Source organism: Myodes glareolus, chromosome 9, assembly GCF_982192425.1.
Source record: "Myodes glareolus chromosome 9, mMyoGla1.1, whole genome shotgun sequence".
In the NCBI taxonomy this organism is placed as follows: domain Eukaryota; kingdom Metazoa; phylum Chordata; class Mammalia; order Rodentia; family Cricetidae; genus Myodes; species Myodes glareolus.
Genome location: NC_142034.1, coordinates 13,264,345 through 13,284,228, shown reverse-complemented (window position 1 = coordinate 13,284,228; position 19,884 = coordinate 13,264,345). Strand labels below are relative to the sequence as shown.

The 19,884-nt window shown below is 46.9% G+C and overlaps 1 long non-coding RNA gene across 1 annotated transcript; it reads right to left on the bottom strand.

The window, feature by feature from the left end:
* Nucleotides 1-3,576: 3,576 nt before the first annotated feature.
* On the bottom strand, nt 3,577-19,381 carry LOC125408044 (uncharacterized). The gene is made up of 4 exons (XR_007234345.3): nt 15,985-19,381; nt 7,127-7,269; nt 6,891-7,013; nt 3,577-4,202 (listed from the first exon to the last, which is right to left on the bottom strand). It is a non-coding gene; the product is annotated as an uncharacterized LOC125408044 (long non-coding RNA).
* Between the last annotated feature and the right edge of the window lie 503 nt (nt 19,382-19,884).

The window sequence follows — 19,884 nt, the reverse complement described above, 5'->3', positions numbered from 1 at the left end:
TGGAGACAGATGTAGTCTGAGAGTTGGTAGAGACAGATGTAGTCTGAGGGTTGGTAGACAGTTGCAGTCTGACAAGGCAATCTGAGGACAGGATTACCCCTTTGGTCTGAGCATTAATAGAGGCAAAAGAACTCTCTAGTGACTGGCCTCTCTGCTTCTCTGATCTTAAGCATTAACACCCATATCTGACTCTGGGTTTATTGTTAATATAAATTCAAATTCATACTACAGAGATTTACACTATGTGTGTTTTTAAATTCATATTCTAATCCATCTTTTCCAAGTATAAGACTTTTTGAGTTTCAGACAGACATGTTTCCAAGGAAGTTTTGTGTGGAGGAGAAATGAATACCAATGTCATTTGTCCAACATCAGCCTCAGAAGATAATCATTACCCACTAGAAAGGGCTTATTCACGTCTCAGAGCACCTAATGAGGAAACTGTCTTGCTGCATCTTAAGATCCCCCTTAGGCTGGGAAGATGGTTCAGTAGGCAAAGTGATCACCATACAAGCTTAGGACCTGAATTTGGATTCCCCATACCTGTATAAAAGCCAGGCATGGTGGTACATCTGTAATCCCAGAACTTCAAGGAAGGGTAGAGATAGGCAAACCCCAGAGCTCACTAGACCTGGCATTGACTCCTGGCCTCCACACATATGTGTGTATGCATGCACACATGCACAGACACACACACAGAGGGGGAAGGAGAGGGAGGGAAGAGGGAAGAAGGGAGCCCTCTCTACTTTGTCTCATATGTATAAATTTCTGGACTGGAATTATTGGGCTCGTAGAATGATAACTGTTATCTTGAGGGAAAATTTGATCTGTATGGAAAGAATGGCTATTTTCATAACAATGTTCTAATCTGCTCGGGAAGAGAAGCTACAAACAGGAAAAGCACACGGAAATTCAGAAAACAAGTCTAAAGACTCTCTGCCACGTGTGGTCACATGATTTCTAGGAACAGATTCATCTTCAGCCTTGTTTTCTGAATTTCTAATAATGCTTTTTCAGTTACTTCAGAAATGTAGCTTTTCCTTTCTCTTGTATTGTTTGCTTCCAATAAATTTCCCACAAGTGGGAAGCCATGAGTAAGAATGATGTGCACATTAATTGATTTTGCTCCAAAATGTCAAGCAGCTCCTCAAGACGTTTAGACATATTGACAACCCACTGCCCAGATAAACTAGATTCACTACACTCTTTCTTGTATGGGATGTCACACATTCTTAAACTCAGACAGTTCTATCTTCTCTGGATTTGGCAGTTACAGTTGCATCAACTGTCCCTATTTTTAGATTAGAAAATACAGATAACATACAAAAGTTGGCTAACCTGAAACTGAACCAACAGATGAGCCACTGGGTGGGGTCAGGGAAGGAAGCAGAAGGACAGCTGTACCGGTTCATGCCCAGGATGTGAGGGGACAAAGAGGCTGGTTCTATTAGAAGAGTCCAGAGCAGAAGCGCAGCACCAGCCTGGGTTCAAATCCAAGAGGCTTCACAGATGAAATTATTACTATTATTATTATGCTCTTATGATTATTATGACTATGAGTGTTTTCCTCCGGGTGTCGCATGAAAAATAGACTCCCTTCCCCTTACAGAAGATCTGAGTTTCATTCCAGCACCCACACCACGTGGCCACAAACCACATATAACTCTTGCTCTCCAGCTCCAGGGGTCCTCTTCTGGCCTCCTAGAGTACCAGCACGTGCACACACACACACACACACACACACACACTTAAAAATAAAATTTAAACATGTGTGCACACACACAAACACATAATAAAATATAAAAATTTTAAAATACGTGTACACATACATAAACACATAATTTAAAATAAAATTATGTGTCTGTGTGTATATATATTCAGGGAATGAAGGGTACGGAACTGTTGTCGAGTTAGCCCTACTGTGCTCCGGTATCGTCGATGTTTTTGTTTTGCTTTGTTTTGTTTTGAGCAGTAATGACACTAGTCCCCCATCCTCTCCGGGTAGGTCAGACAGGAGTGCACCGGCACCAAACGTAGGGAGTCCCAGGAGCTTCTCTAGCGCTTCTTTTCCGCCACGGAACCAAGAAGATGCTGAGACCTCCACACTCCTAGAGAGGACGCTTAAGCTCCTGCGGAGGATTTCCGCCCGCCGCTCACTTCCGGTCCCGCTTTCCCTTCGCTGGTGCTGTGCGTTCCGTGGCGTCTAATCCTCGTACTGTCTAACTCTTCGCTAGGCTCTGTCTTGGGACTGTGGGTCGCGCCTTTTCTGGGGAATCTGCACCTTCGGGATTGGGGGTGCAGCAAGGGGGCGCCACACCAGCCTCCCTTTCCCTCGCGGTTGTCTTCTCGGTACCCCAAGATGTGGCCCTCTTCCCTTTCCGCTCACCTCCTGATGGAATATAAAGAACAATCATACACTCAAATTTAAAAGGATGTGCCTTGGGGCCTGTTTGGCTTGTCCTTAAGTAAATAAAAGCCAAGAAACTAGCAGTGTACTTTAGTTGGACTGGACATGAGAGAGGGGACGTGGGTCGATGATGAATTAGGAGCCCAGAAGTATTGTGCAGACAGTGCGATCTACAAGGGCTGAAGGCAATGAGTGAGAGTCACAGTACCCTAGGTATGGGAGAGGAGAGTGATGATGTTAAATCCACGGTCTCGCCAAGGAAAAACGCAACTGCCATCAGGTTGGGTTATTTAGCCAGAAGGATTGCCTCGGTTCTATGTTTCCCAAAGCAGCCGCTTACCACAGGTGCTAACTGCCTACCTAACCTTTTGTGAACCCGAGTGTCTTCAGTTTGAAATGAGGTGACCCGCTTTCATGCCCCACTGTGCGTGATCAGATGGGGTTACATGTTTATTTGGTTGATAGGCCTTCCAGTAGTTTGTGAAGACGCTGTGGAATGCTTTACATGAAGAAGCTGTGCTGCAGCGTGGCCCTGAGAGGGAAATGAGGGATGGACAAGAAGGTTTGAAGTGTGAACTAGAGTCCCCACACAAGGATAGGAAGTCACTCCTGGAAGACCTGGTGTAATTAGAACTCACTCAACTCTGTTTAGTCTGCTGTTCCCCAAGTTTTCTCACCTCAAGCCTTTGAGTAATACCTCAGTAATATGGCTCCAGGTTTTATTTTGTTTTGTTTTCCAGGAACAGATCTTGGAAGACGTTGGTATATAGAAGTCAGTCGCCTGGGCACTGCCCTGTGCGGAAGGCATCCTCCTTTCCCAGAAAGCATTTTACATCTACTTTTGGGAAGTCATGAGACTGGGTTTCAGTAAAGATAGCTCCCGTTTTATAAACGTTCAGGAGGAAGTACCACAAGCCATAAAACAGAAGGGGACATGAGGGGCTGAAGAGAGGGCTCAGTGCTTAAGAGCACTTGCTGCTCTTGCAGAGGACCTAGGTTCGGTTCCCTACTCGTGGTGGTTCACAATCACAAACACGTATAACTCCAGTTTCAGGGGATCTGATGTTCTGAAAGGACCTCCTCGGGCACTGCATGCACAGTGTGTGTGTGTGTGTGTGTGTAGCCACACACACTCATATCATACATCTACAAAAAAAGAAAAGGAATGAAAAAAAAATATCTATGATTTCTTCCTCTTTGTCATTCCTTCTAAGTACATCACAGGCAGTAAATATCCGGTGTTATTGAGAAATACATAATTATCTGCAGAAAGGATGGAAATAATCCCTGGGGGTGGGGGAGGGACTGCAAGCCTGACCAAGTGGAAATGTTGGGTTTGTAAATGAATCAACACGGGATTGTGCTGGGAAAGAAATTAGAATAAATCCCACTACCTCCAATGATACAGGAAAAAAGAAAATGAGCCGGGTGATGTCACACGCTTTTCATCCCAGCACTCAAGAGGCAGAAGCAGGTGGATCTCTGTGAGCTGGAGGACACCTAGGGCCACATAAGACTATCCTGCTTCAGAGAGAAGGGGGGGAGGAGAATGAAGCCATTCGCAAGTTACAGAGCAGCCCTGAGAAAATAAAGTCAGAGAGATGAAAATGTTTGGTCCAGGCCAGTTAGGGCTATGTTCCTCTGAAGGCTTTGACGGAACTGAAGACTTCACTTTCAAGGTAGTGTTATCTATCACATGACTGCTTGGCCGTACTCCTACAACTGCTGGCAGGAGATCTCGGTTTCCAACCACATGGTCCTCTTACACGTCCTCACCACACAGCAGCTGGCTCGCCTGGAGTAAGAGAGGGAAACAGAAGCTGTCACAGACTTTGTAAGCTAGCCTCAGAAGTCATAATCACCTCCATAGCCTAGTGAGGAGGCATGAACATGGGACTCAGGGATCACTGGGAGCTGTCATGGAGTTTGGTTATGTTAAGATCATATGTCAAGCCAGGCAGTGGTGGTGCATACCTTTAGTCCCAGCACCCGGGAGGCCGAGGCAAGCAGATCTCTGTTAGTTCAAGACCAGCCTGGTCTACAAGAGCTAATTCAAGGATAGGCTCCAAAACTACAGAGAAATCCTGTCTCATAAAAAAAATCATATGACAATTTGTAAGTTTTCAAAATGTATTTATTCTCCGCCCCCCCGCAAGACATGGTTTCTCTGTGTAACATCTCTGACTGTCCTGGACCTTGTTTTGTAGACCAGGTTGGCCTAGAACTCACAGAGAACTGCCTGTCTCTGCCTCCTGAGTGCTGGGATTACAGGGGTGTGCCACCAACGCCAGGCTTTAAAATGTATCTATCATTAAAGAATTATATATATGATACAATGTATTTTGGTTACATTCATCCCTCACTACTCCTACATGTCCCCCACCTACCCCATCTTAACTTCATCTCCTTCTCTTCTTCCTCCTCCTCAACTCAATTAAGACCAGTTAATGCTCAATGTATACACATGGTTGTAAAGCAATAGATGCATGCCAACTTTGTTGCCAAACATACTAGTCATAGCACAAGTAACCTCTAATTAATCAACTTCATCTCACTGGGAGCACTATACTCTCTGGTAAGAATACCATCTGGGGCAGCAGGACAGCTCAGTGGATAAAGGCACCTGTCATTAAGTATGATAATCTCAGTCCAATCCCAGGAAGCCATGTGATACGAACAAAGAAATTCTCACAAGTTGCCCTGTGACAACATGGATGCTGTGGCATGTGTGCATGCATGTTGCATACATATATGCCACACACACACAAGTATCACCCCAAAAAAAGTCACAGGTTTGGCCATCTTGATAGGGGTCACTCTTGTAAACATATGTGATCTGTGAGAGCTATGTTCACATGGTAGTTACCAAAAAAGTATGAATGACTGGGGGTAGCGGCACAATGCCTTTAATTCCAGCATTTGACAGACGAAGACAGGCATAACTCTGTGCGTTTAAGGCCTCAAAAAGGAAAAAGAAAGTGAGGAGTGGGGGATGAGACTTTTAAGCTAGGCTGATTTCCAAATATGCCTGATATGGATCTCATTGTACCTGAGGTATCACCCGGAGAAAAGATAACTGGATAAGCAACTACTGAAGCAAAGGGATATCCAAGTCTGCCCTGACACCAGTTTCGTGTCCTAACATCCTTCCGGGGCAATGGGTGGCAACGCTGGCTTCTGGAGGTGATGTCTGACATCTGGAAATAGAAGACTACCCTCTGCTGGGCAGCAGAACTCAATGTCCTGGTAACTGAGGAGTGACAAGGTAGATGGGACAGACTCACCCTTTGTGACAAACTGAGTGTCATAAACGAGACTACCGGAAAGTATGAGGTTATAATGCAAGGAATCTGCGAGAGGCATGTGTTATGTGTGGCGAAGAGTCCCAAGACAACTCATCCTCAGTGGAAGATTCAGTACCTCCTCATCTGTGTAGCTATGCTGTGTTACAATGTGGCACAAACAAAATTAACAGTGAGAAAAGTCACATCTTGAAGCCAGTAGGTACAAGCTTCCAAGAGTCTTTGCTCAGTGGAATCAGGCAGGATACAGTTCACACCTCAGGCAATGGGTCCTAGCAGTGTGAAATGTCTACCTGAAAGCTTTTCAGCATCTTGGGACTCAGACTCACAGAGGGTGGAGGGAGGATGACCATAAAGGCACTATTCACATGGCATGAGCCAAGACTACAGACTCCCAGAAGAAAAGCAAGTGTTCAACCTTGCACTAATAGTCTACACAGCAGTAAACACTTGTTAGGAACCCCCCGCTAAAATTCCTTCCTCTAAAGTGCAGCCTACCTCCCATACACAGTGGGAATGGTGGACTCTTAACAGAAGCAGCTCAGCAAAGGCTGAAGACAAATGATGCTTGGGACCAGTCTTGAAAACCAGAGCTAGCTGTACATGCTAGCACACACTGAGAATCACAGCTCAGGAGGAAGAAACGGGGAGTCAGAAGTACAAGCTCAGACTCTACATAGGAGATTCAATACCACCTTGGCCTTTATGAGATCCTGTCAGCAAGAAAAGGGAAGGAAGGAGAGAAGTAGGCAGAGACAAGAAAAGATGAGACATGAGCTTCCAGCAGAGGGAGCCTTAACAGCAAAGTTGGAGAGGTGGAAGTAACCGTGCGGAAGCATTGGTGGTTTGGGAGTGACTGGATAATGGGAATGTGTGAAACAAAGTGAAGAGCCAATTTGATGACGCTTCACTGTCTGCCTGCCTCTTGTTATTTGGTCGTTTACATTGTCTTGCTGTATATTTAATAAATTCGCTCATTCGGGACTGAAGATGTGGCATTGTAGCACCTTCTCCAGATCGTACATAACAATATGTTGAAATAATTTCCTTCCAACTATCTTGACATCCATTCGCCTAGTCAAGTTGGTACATAACCTTAGTCATCATCACAGTAATGCTTTCATCCTGGCACTTTCGTGAACTCTTGTCAAGGCACAGAAGGCATTATTGTGTAGACTCACCTGCTGCATAGATAGCTAAGCTGGGTTGGGTTCTGTCCCCAGGAACAGTTGCTCAGTTGCTGAGTTGTGGCCTCAGCAATGCTGTCTCTGTGAGTGCCGGAGAGTAGGAGAGACATCATCACCCTAAGGGAGGCAAAAAGCAGTGTCCTTCGAGGGAATGGCTTCGGTCTCCCAGGTTCATTCTGAGCCTGAGATAGGCTAGAGTCCAAAGCTGCCGAGTGTCAGAGAAAACCAACCTTCGAGTCAAGGCAGACACTTTCATCCCTTCCTGTCACTGCAGTGATGGAAGTGGGTGGGAGAGAACCGCAGGCTGGATAAAGGAAGGTCATGGTCAGGCGTGAGTGTTCCAGCAAGAAAGTCAAAAGCAGTCACTGGCAATCTGAGGCAAAATAAAATAAAATAAAATAAAATAAACCAAACACCTATCTGTGTAATGTGGGGAAAGTGAGACATGGATTTAAAAACTGGCTAAGCCCACAGGAGAGGCAAAGCTCCATCATGGAAGTGGTCCTCTGATGATAACCCTCAAGAGAAGTACAATAGTTGACAAGAGGAGAATCAGACACAATAGATTATGGACAGGGTCTAGCATTCACTGCAGCAAGACGTTGGTGTGGTCCCTAACCTGCTCCAGGTCTTGGAATCTTTATCAGTCAAATGAGGGATGTGGTCTGAGCAAGCGCCAACTTCCTGTCCAGCTCCTGTTCCTTCAGAGACTATAGCGCCCACTGAGTCACAGAGCATCAGTCACAATGACACTCCTAGAAGATGAGGTTGGTCCTAGAGCAAAGAGCACAACTTAGGCCTGGTCCAGATCTTCTCTGCACTTCCTAGTGGGGTGTTCATGGGCACAATACTTCTTTGTGACTTTCTTCCCTTAAAATTGAAGAGAGGAGGCAGGAAAGATGCATCCAGGAGGAAAGAGCTTGGGGTGAAAGCTGAGGAACTGAGTTCAACTCCTACCTTGCATGTAAGAAGCCAGGCGCAGGGACTGAAGAGATGGCTCAGGGGTTAAGAGCATTTGCTCTTGCAGAGAACCCGGGTCTAGCCCTTGGTACCCACATGATGTTCACAACCATCCTTAACTCCAATTTCAGCCAATCTAACTTCCTATTCTGACTTCCAAGGGCAAAACACATGTGGTACACATACACACATTCAGGCAAAATGGTCACACTCATACACAAAAATAAAATAAATCCTTTTTGTTTTATTTGTTGTTGTTTCAGACAGGGTCTTACTATGTAGCTCTGGCTGTACTGGAACTCACTGTGTAGACCAGTTTGGCCTTGAACTCACAAAGACCTGCCTTCCTCTCCTTCCTAAGTGCTGGGATTAAAAGCATGTGCCACCACACTGAGCAAAAAATATTAAAAAAATAAAATAAATAAGCAACTTTTTAAAAAGCCAGACACAGTGTCATACACCTGTCATTCCAGTTCTGGGGCAGTGTTGGCAGACAGAGCCTTGTGGCCATCTGGCCAGCCAGTCTAACCTAAAGGACAAGTTCCAGGGTCCTGGTGAGAAACCTTGTGTCAAAAACCAAGGTGGGCTGTGCCTGAAGGATTACACCCAAAGTTGTCTTTACACACATGCTTGCAAACACCTTCGTGTGCACACATGTGCATGCATGCATGCATGCTCTCTCTCTCTATCTCTCTCTCTCTCTCTCTCTCTCTCTCTCTCTCTCTCTCTCTCACACACACACACACATACACACACACACACCACTAAATAAGTTAAATGACAAAACAGGAGAATAATAGTGTTTTCTTTGCAGACTTGTGAGGAACAGCGAAACACTCTGTAGAACTCTCCCACAGAGGCTCCAGCAACAACAGGAGCTTCATGAATGCCGAGCTGCTTAGGTTTCATGTCCAGTCTTCCCTCCAAAACAGCTCAAGCCCCAGCTGCCAGATCAGGCAGCCTTGCCAGCCGCTTCCCTTGACCTAGTACAGGACACCAAGGCACAGCTGACAAACGGTGCAATCAGAGGGAGACCCGAATGCCATGCACAGGCCACTGCTCAGAGCAGCCAGACTCCCAGGCTCCGGACCAACTCAGCGAACAACAACGTGTAGAAAGACATGCTAATGAGGGTCACAGAGAAAGGCGCTTTCTCTATGGAGTGCCAGAGTGCCGGTGAAGCCAGAAGGCTGGCTGGAAGCCCCGGCACAGTTTGCCTGAGCAGTGTTGAATTGAATTGAGGTAGGCACCTTGGCAAGATGGAAGAAAGCAAGCCACAGATGGGGCAATCTGGGAGGTCCAGATGAAGAGAGCCACAGAATGAGAAGTCAGAGGCGTCTCTTTAGGAAGCAATCTGCTTGGGTGGTAAATAATTTTGATTCTTTAAATACAATGTAATGTTTAATGTATATGTGCCTCGTTTTGTTTGTGAAAAACTGTTGGCATATATACTTTCTTTTCTGAATGAATCTGACATTTTCACTTTTATATATTGTATATGTTCTATTCTCTATTATATTATAGATTATATGTTTGTTATATTGCATATTACCTAGGCATCCTAATACATGATATGTTCACTCCCTCACCTATGTTCAGTGATTTCAATCAGTGCCTTTTCCAGCTTCTTTGCCTAAGTGAAATGTGATGCTGGTCCTTAATTGAGAATGTGTTGAGCAGCAAAACGAGGAAAGAGAAAGGCACACTATTTTTGTTCAATATATTTTTTCTGCTGATCATGTAAAGTGATAAACAACAGCCTTCAGAATAATCTCTTAGTCACAGACCTTCACGATGAAACTGTGTGACCCTAATCAGAAACATGGAAATGCAAGAAGGAGTGAAGAGAGCCAGAAAGGGCAAATCCACGCATGACATTGATGAGCATGGCATCGAGCCAACAGTTAGGACACTATTATATAGTATATATAATATATATTATATATATATAATAGTTGTAGAGTTTAATATAGGTATAGAAATAGGACCATGTATTGATGGCACAGAAGAAAGCAATAAAGAACACTAAAGTGTTCTACAGCCTTTAACAATACTGCGAAACTAACGATTGTCATCTTCGATATTAGACAGAAATAAGTGTATAAATCAACACTGTTGTAATGCTATGAATGAGAAACAACCCCACAGGCTTGGGTATTTAAACACTTGGTCCCCAGGTGGTGGCACCGTTTGGTAGGTTTAGGAGGTGCAGCCTTGCTGGAGGAAGTACATGACTGAGCATGGGCTTTGAGAGTTTATACCCTGGCCCCGCTTCTATCATGATCTCTCTACGTCAGGCTTGTGGTTGAAGATGTGAGCTCTCAGCTCCAGCCACCATGCCTGCCTGCCTGCCTGCCGTGATGGGCTCTGATCCCTCAGGAACCATACGCCGAGATGAACTCTTCCCTCTGTAAGTCGGTTTTGGTCATGGAATTTTATCAAGCAGCAGACAACTGGCTGATGCAATTATACATTGTCTAATTACCAGGACAATGACTAAAGGGGAAAACACACAACAAAAAATGAGGAGGGAAAAGAATAAAGCAGTAGGAAATGTTGATCCAAATGAAAGGAAGGAAAACTAGAATACAATAGGTGGATGGAAAAGAAAAAACATGAACTGTCAACTGTAGCTTTTTTTTTTTAACTTTATTCATTGGGAGCCCACCACCCAACTCCCAAATAAATACATGGAGATTTATTCTTACTTAAGAATTCCTGGTCTTAGCTTGGGCTTTTTCTAGCCAGCTTTTTCTAACTTAAATTAACCCATTTTTATTGTATGTTTTGCCTTTGGGCTCTCCTTATTCTATATCTTTCTTTGCTTCTTACTCCGTGGTTGGTTATGTAGCTGGGTGGCTGGCTTCTCCTCTTCTCCTTTTCTTGATCCTCATTCTTCTTCCTCCTATTTATTAGCTCTGCCCACCAGTCCTGCCTATTTCTCTATCCTACCTAGCTATTGGCCATTCAGTTCTTTATTAGACTAACCAGATTTTTTAGGCAGGCAAAGTAACACAGCTTCACAGGATTAGACAAATGCAACCTAAGAGAACGCAGCACATCTTTGCATTATCAAATAAACATCCCACAGCAGAAACTAATGTCACATGTCTTAAACTAATATCCTACAACAGTCAACTTTTCAGAAACTAGAATCACCTGGAACCTGAGCCTCTGTACATCTTGGTTGTATTAACCAAAGTAGGAAGATCCACCTACTTGGGTGGCATCTTTCCCTGGCTTGGAGGATGGGGTACCAGGCAGGGTGTGGGAGCTCTGTACACCATCCCCCATACCTTGTGTTCTGCATAGCTTCCACTTGTCTGATTCTAAGTTGTCCCCTTTATAATAAATGAGTAACTGTCAATAAAGTGATTTACTAATTTGTTCTAGGAAATTGTCAAACCTGAAGTGGGCTGTGAAGATCCTGAGATCTTGAGCCAGTTGCTAGAAGTCCTGGACTTGTGAGTGGCATCTGAAATGGGTGGCAGCCACATGGGACTGGGCCCTTATACCTACCATATCTGATGTGAACTCAAGAGCATCAAAACTGGACTGAGGCCAATGGTTTCCTAAGGCAAGAAACGTGTTTTAATTATAAGAACAGATGCAGCCAAGTGGGGTGGGTCATGCATGCAATACCAGCACCCAGGATGGGGTCAGAAGCAAAAGGACCATACTTTTGGGAGAAGAGCTTAGTTAGTCTATATAGTGAGCTTCAAGCCAGCCAGGGTTACATAGTGAGATAGTGTCTCTCTCTCTCTCTCTCTCTCTCTCTCTCTCTCTCTCACACACACACACACACACACACACACACACACACACTATGAGTACAGATGCAAAATTATAAATAAAATATTAGTGACTCAAACCAAGCAAACATGAGAGTCTACGCTTTATTCCAGGAATACAATAGTGATTTAATAATCTAAATTCAATCAAGCTGTGCTGAGGGTGTAGCCCAGCCACAGTGTGCTCACTTGGGCACACTTGAGCCCCAAACTTCAATATCCAGCCCTAGAGAGAAAGAATCACCTGAAATAGCTCATCACACCTGTTGTCTCACCTAGGGTTTTTACTGCTGTGAACAAACACCATGACCTTGGCAACTCCTGTAAAGAAAACCTTTAATTGGGATGGCTCACTTAATGTTTCAGAGGTTTGGTCCATTATAATGATGGGGAGAGTGGCGGTGTGCAGGCAAACATGATGCTGGAGCTGAGAGTGCTACATCTTGTAGGTAACTGGAAGTCAACTGACAGTCACACTGAGGAAAGCTTGAGCAAAAGAGACCTCAGAGCCCACCCCCACAGTGACGCACTTCCTCCAACAAGGCCACGCCTACTTGGACAAGCCAAGTAGGCTTCTAACAGTGTCGCTCTCTTTTGGAGCCATTTTTCTTTCAAACCGTCACACTAGTAGAAAACCAAAATCACAAAATCATCTTGATGGATGCATAAAAACAACGGGGAACAGGGTTCTCAGGAGAGAACCGGCAGCTCCTCTCCCTCCTCAGGGTTCTACCTGTGCAGTGAGAATTAATTTGCAGGAGAAAACTGTTGTCAGGCTACGTTGCAGCCAAATAACCTGTTGTGCTTGCAAGGGCCCCTGATTTCCAGAACCTCTGTCTTTGCACTGACTCCTGGTGCTGGGTACCTTTTCCTGACACCTCATTCACAAGATAAAATATAAGAAAGCTAGCAAGCAGGTATCAGTTATAATAGCATCAGGTGCCCTGGTAAACCCTGGGATGGGGTGGGGGTGTGTAACCAAGGTTACAGAAGACCGAATAGCTCAATGATGATCTCAGTGTTGATAACTGGCAGGGCTGAGGGGTGAACTCAGTCCGTCTGACGCCAGGATTCACATCTCCTGACCATTCTGCCACTGCACACACCCGAGCAATCGTAACGCTAAGCATGAAGTGTCAAATGGACCCAAATCGCACACACTACAAAAGCCCAAAGGAAAGGGATTAATCTTCACTAGGAAAGGGCTGGTTCTGGGAGACTTAGGAAGAGTAGCATCTGGGACCTGGGGAGATTGCTCGGCAGTTAAGAGCTCTTGCTGCTCTCAGTGAGAGGATCTAGGTTTGGTTCCCAGCAACCACATCAGGGGCTCACGCCTACCTGTAATTTCAGTTCCCGAGGATCTGACACCCTCTTCCAACCTCCACTGGCACCTACATGCGTATGGTGCACATAAACACATGCAGACACACATAAATAATAAGTATTTTAAAAGAGACGGAGGGAGGGAGGTGGAGGGATGGCGTTTCAGGTTTGCACCCCACGTCCCACTAAAGGCAGCCATTTTAACGGGCAGAAAATGAGAGTGTTAACCAGGACAGACTAGGTCACGCTGTGGTAACACAGTTGAATACCACAAAGGTAATTTCCCTTTTGTAAACGCTAATCAGGTTCAGCAACATCCAGGACCCGCCCTGGATGTCTTGCATGATTCATACATTCGGGCCAACTACCATCAGTGGTCCCTCGTTCCATCAGGCATCCTCCTGATCATACTGCTAGGGAGAGGGAGAAATATGGAGGATTTGCCCGTCAAAGCATGAGCCTGGAACACACACACACACACACACACACACACACACACACACACACACATACCGTCTGCTCATGGCGCATCTTAGAATAAAGAGAGCATGTGGAGCATTTGGTGAGAATGTTCAGCCTCTGCTGCTGTGGAAGGGGCCCTTCTAAATTGGAGAGGGCATCCCTAGGGCATGAAGGCACAACAGAGCACGGTGTGCAGGGACACAGCAGCATATTATACATGGCAGAGTTCAGTGTTGCTCCATAGGCAGCCGGAAGCTGGAGGAGAAAGGCAGAAACTTCATAATCTGCCTCTGTTGGCGGTGGTTTTGATTTGCCATTTGTTTTATTTTTGAACATTGAGGCAGGATCTCAGAAATCCCAGGCTGGCCTTCAACTTGCTGTAGCCAAGGATGACCTTGAACATCTGACCTTTCTACCTCCACTTCTCAGATGTTGGGAGTACAGGTATGCACCAGCGTGCTCATTGATGCAGTGCTGGAGATGGAACCCAGGGCCTCATGCATGCTAAGTAAGCATTCTACCGTGTAAGATACATTCACAGCCCATGGTTGGCCCTGTTTTAGAAGATTCTAGAAGGTAACAAAAAAGAGGGTGTATAGACGTGGCAGGCCAGAGCAGGTTATAGCAACGACCCACCTAGAAAGTACTGGAAACAGATGAGTGAGGCTGGAGTCTAAGGGCTTGAATTCTGTAGGTGCTGTTAGGCTTGAGGACTAGACATAATCCGTAAAAAGCAAGAGGACACAGCTACAAGATTCACTGCCGCCCTGCCAAACAGACACTGGGAGCAGCAGCCAAAGCAGGTTATGCAAGAGAAATATCCTGTTTGGAAAGAGCCATCAGTGTGTGCCCTGTAGCTGGAACACGCCCACAGAAATGTCTAGGAAATCTCCCTAGCAGCGCTGCTCGAGGTCCTATGAAGGAGGAAGGGACTCCCGGGATGACACAGCATCACAGAAGGATGAAGAAAAGCAAAGGGCTGTTGGAGAACACCCAGTAAGCTAGCAAGAGAAAGGGCTCTCCTTGCTCATGACCTCACTCCTTCCTACTCCTTCCTAACCCCCCAGAGCCACTTCCTGCTGCCTGATACCCTGTGACTACACCTGTGATATGGCCACAGTGGTGGGGAACAGCGCATGCTCTAGGAGCGCATGTGGACATCACTCTGTAGGAAGGAGTCTACACATGCGTGCCGGAAGCATTTTAGCACACGCGCACCGCTTACCATTTTTTCTGAGTTAAGCTTCCATCTAGATGTCACCCAAATGGGTGAGAAGGAACGCAAAGTTAAGTGGCTTTGGTGTTTACAAACCTTCCCCCTGCTACGAGGGAGGGTGTGGATGGATAATGAAAACAAGACCCACCAGACCCGAAGGACAAGACTAAACTTTGAATTGATTTGTTGCCTTTGTCCTGGTTCTCCATTAGCGAGAGATGGGGTGGGGGGATGCCGAGGCAGATTTCATTCTGACTCCCCAGATTGTCAGCACTCTGAATAAAGCCCAGTTTAAAGATCCAATTCTGATGTGTTTTATGCATGTGATGGGCAGAACAGGCTTCTTGTACCAGAGGACCCTTCTAAAGTGGTCCCTGTCAACAAAATCTAGAGCTACCTAGACAAACTGCTCCCTATGATGTCACTGTTGCAAGCTCCCTGTCTCCTTCTGGTTCACCACACTTCCACACACTGCTACATGAACCTTCCAGCTCACCAAGTCCCCTTAACACGCTAGCATGCACCAGTGGTCTGAATGAAATCCATGGTTTCCTAGCCTTGGTGAGCTGAGAAATAGAAAGTGTCAATCACTTGACTTCTCTGAACCTCAGCATTTGCATCCACTGGGGAGGGAGAATTTAACCCATTTTTAAAGAGGTGGCCGTGGAGAGCAAATGAGAATAATAAATGTGGCTGGATATGGTGGCAGGAGGGTGAGATAGGAGTATTGGGGAGTTGGGGCCAGCCTGAGCTACACAGTAATATTCTGTAGGGCAGGGAAAGAGAGAAGGGAGTGATGGAGTGATAAGGATTGAGAGAGGAAGGGGGAGGGAGACAGGGAAGGGATAGACAAAGAGGGAGGAGGGAGAGAAAAGAAAAAAGATTCTCAGCAAGACTACCTCATCCACAAAGACTTAACCCAGTGCTTCTTATGGATCCGGCTCAGGGACGACTGTAAAAAAGCAACCCAATGTCTGTGCCCCCTGAGCTGGGATGGCAAAGAGAAAGGACTGGCACCAGGCACAAGATCAAGTGTACCCCTGGGAGCCATGCAGTTCCGGGTGACACAGGAGACTCCAAGGGGGGCAGGGGACACACAGGATGGTCGAGGAACACTTCGTGGGGGAAGTAGATTTTGAAGACCATTCTGGAACCGAAAGAGAAAGGAATCCATACTGACCCAGTTAGAGGGAAAGAGCGAAGCAAGGCTGCAGAGGGCTCAATGGGACAAATCTCACCCACCCCTCTGCCTCATCCAGCCTGTTCCTGAGGCAGGAAGGAAGCCAAGAGTAGGGGGCCATGCCCTAAGCCAGCCCTGAGAGGTAAGAGTTCCTACCTCAGAATTTCCTGTCAAACCAGCTTTTGCTGCTGACCACAGTCTTGAGAAACCATCTAAAATCACACGTACAGGGAAAGCTGCAAAGGACAGCCACCCACTCAGGCTCTCCGACTCAGCGCCAGCCCCTCGGATGACACGCAAGCCCTGGCTGGCCTCTTCATGCAAGACTAACTGCATGCTTATCTGCAGGAACACTTTCTTGGCTCGCAGAATTGTTTGGAACAGAGGCTACTCACTGTGCCTCCGTGTGGCGCTGTGGTCCTTGGCCTTCTGTAGCATCAGGGCTCATCTCAGGCCACAGACACAGCCATGGGATCCACAGCAAAGAGGCCACCAAGGTTGTTGGAGAGGGCCTGCACAGTGGCCACTGTGCCTGGAATGTCCAGGGGAAGCCAACAGCTATGAGGTCCCTCCTTCCAACGCAGCCATCTGTCCCTGCCTCCCCAAGACAGACAGAAAGACAAACAGACACGCACACACAATAAACAACACACACAATAAACAGATATAATAAATAATGTTGCACATGGTAGCTCATGCTGCAATCCTAACACTTAGATGGTGAAGGCATTGAAGGATCAAGAGTTCGCGGTCTGGGAAAGAGAGGGACGGCTCCGATGTGAAGATTTATGTGTTGCTCTTCTAGAAGCCCAAGATTTGATTCCCAACGCCCACATGGAGGCTCACAATTATCTGTAACTCCAACCCCAGGGGATCTGCCACCCTCTCTGGCTTCTGTGGACACTGCCCATGCATGTATATAGTACACAGATATACATGCAGGCAAGACACTCATACACATAAAATACAAATAAATATTTTTTTTAAAAAAAAGCATTTAAGTTCAACGTTAGCCCTATGTGGAACTCATATAATCTGGGGTAGGTGAAACACTGTTTATCAGAAGAAAGAGAAAAAAAGGAGAAGGAAGAAGAGGGCATGGAGGAGGAGAATATTGTTGGGGGTGGGACAAAGACCAACCAAATTACAATAAATCAAAAATGCAGAAAGTATAACTGCCCCCTTGGGTCTGAAATGACCTTGGCAAGGTGACCTTGGTCGTGCCCTCTGTTTCAATAACAGGAGACCCAGCGTGGTTTTAAAGCTCCCTAAAGAGGGCGCTGCTGGGGGCTTCCGCGAGGCACGTGGCGCTTTCCGCCCTTCTCCATAGGCTGTGCCACATCCCCATACCGCCTCATCCACTGAGTGGATCGCAGCTCCCTGGTTCTCCCAGAAGCATGACCTATCCACAATTCTTTCCAGAAGCCACAATACATGCAGCAAGAGCCCCTGTGAGTCTATGCTAGGCCTAGGGTGTCCCCTTTCAGTCTCCAGCTAACCAAGACACAACACTGAGTGTATATAAGGGCCCAGGCAGTAAACAAAAGCCTCCTTGCTCTTCCATGCTCACAGCTGCTTTCTGAGTAGCTGTCACTCTCCAAAAGACCCCAAAGACCAGAATTTTCCTATAAACCGGAGAGGACTCCCTAGGGGACCATCATAACCTTGTACTTGGCAGTGGAAAGATGCAAAGAATGATCCAAAACCACGGGACTCCGTTCTTCAGCAGACACACAGCCCACCACCATTCATGGCTCACATGCCTGAGTCCACGAGAGCCCAGTAGCTGGATCCAGAAACATCTGGCATTCCTATCACAGTCTCAGTACCAGGCTAATGTGTGTCTCAAATCCCCCAGAACCTTCACCTAGAAACAGAACTGGCCCACTGGACATAGCTATGTGGTGCCTAGTAAGAACCGGCCTGGAAAACAGGCTCCTCAGAACGTTCATGGTTCTCCTTCATGCCACCTTCCCTGCATCCAGAACACTCCCACACCCTTTAGGACCCGTGGAAGCCACGTCCCGCTCTTTCCGAATCCATTATTGGCACTCCATGCAAGATAAAGTAAATATCTACTCTTAAGCACTTCCTTTATCCTAAAGGCGTCCACTTTGGCACCTCACGTTGCTTGTGTTGCCAGCTCGACCCAAAGTAAAATTGCCTAAGAAGAGAGAACTTCAGCTGAGACTGGCCTGGGAACATATTGGTGGCGCGTTTTCTTGATTGTTGATTGCTGCGGGAGCCACCCCGGGGCAGGTGGTACTAGTTAGGATTAAACAGGTAAGCGAAACAAACCGTGGGAACAGACCAGTAAACAATTGGAAATTCAGTGCAAACTCTTTCCTCAGACAGGCCACCTAACAGGGAAGGAAGCCTTATATTTCTCCCATTGCTCCCTTCTAGGTCATTTGCAGGGTGACCCTCTCAGCGTTCACTTCTTGGCACTCAGGACAATTGTATCACAGTACTGTCTTAGGGACCAAGTCAGCCCTCTTTGGGCAGGGAAGCTCAGGCCAGATGCTAACACTAGCTACACTGCCTACAGCCAGCTCTGCCACTGGCTGCCCCAAAGAGCCCGTCTCAGCCAGGAAACGGGCACATCTGACAAGGGACCCCTGAGGGTCTTTGTGGTGGGACCCAGTCCACAGTAAGTCTACGACACTCAAGCTGGGCTCTGTTAAACTGCCTTAGATGGACCACTTTAGCCTGGGACATCTTTAAGAAAGCCGGTAACACGTCTTTAGCTCCTCACCCGCTGCCTCACTGGTCCATGAGCACACTGGTTAACTATCTAAGAGCAAAGAACACCGGATGAGGTTGGAGGATCTGACCTTTCGACTCAAATCCAAATAAGTTGAGGCAGCGAGTGGAAGATGGTGACCACGGCCTTCCGAGCTGTGCGGGTATTGCGGCCAACATGTGAAAACTGTTTTTACTCTCGAACATCACATGGTCAGAAACGGCAACTTATGAGGGCAATGAAATTAACACGTGGGTGTCTATTTACCAGTCTCTGAGTCTGTGGCTGGTGACAGGCGCTGCCTTTCTGACATTTTGCCCAGCAGGTCCCGATGATTCAGGACCAAGAGGCAGCTCTGGACACCTACACAATCAGGGAGGATCGACCTGGAGGAATTCCGTCTGCCTTGTGCAGTCTTCCTTGGACACTCCACAGACTGAATCCCTGCTCACTCGTCAGAAAGGCCAGGTGAGGACCTCGCAGGACAGTCACCCTCAGGCTGTACTGCTGTACTGCTGGCCTTGGTGTCGGATCGCCATCCTGAGTCCAGGAGGAATTCACGACCACAACAAAAATGGGAGAGAAACGGGAAACTCCCCAGGTTCACAAGTCAGCTTTGCTGGTCCCAGTCTGGACTTGAATCCCGAGGGGCAGGGCCGGGGCTGCAGTCTGAGGACCACCAGCATCAGCCGACTTGCAAAGCACCTGGAAACCCTGCCGGCCAATCAGCTAGCGGCGCCGCAAGGTCTTTACCAAGCCCTGAGCGCAGACTCGCACTGCCACCAGGGGGCGGCGTCCGGCTCCACCTGGACCCTGTAAAGAAGAAGAAAAAAACAAGGGTCTGTCTGGAGGATAATTGAGCATTGAGCCACACCACTGAAGTCTGGGAAAGTGAAAGCAATGTGGGAACCGACTTTGGATCCCTGACTAGCCTGTCCCCAAGTCACTGAATGGCATTTAACTGTTGCTTAAACTAGTCTGTATCTTCCTGTAAATTGAGAAAAGCCAGGTTTTGGAAATGACGCCTAACTGCCATGGTGGCTCACCTGCCCACTGGCCCTGAACTTTGGTTTTACTACCTGGGCGTAGGAGCTCCAGCTGTGATCATTGATCCTAGCTGCGACCTCTGGAGGAGACCTTGTTTGGTCCTGTTTTGGAAGCTCACTGAGCTAATGCATTCCTAAACAGAAGTATGCCTGGCACGTGCTGAATGCCTGGTAATATTTGTCTTTCGGCTCTTGGAACTTCTACCCCTCACCGCAGCCCCACCCTACTCTCCTACAGCCTTCCGTCTTACCTGGTGCTGGGGGCTG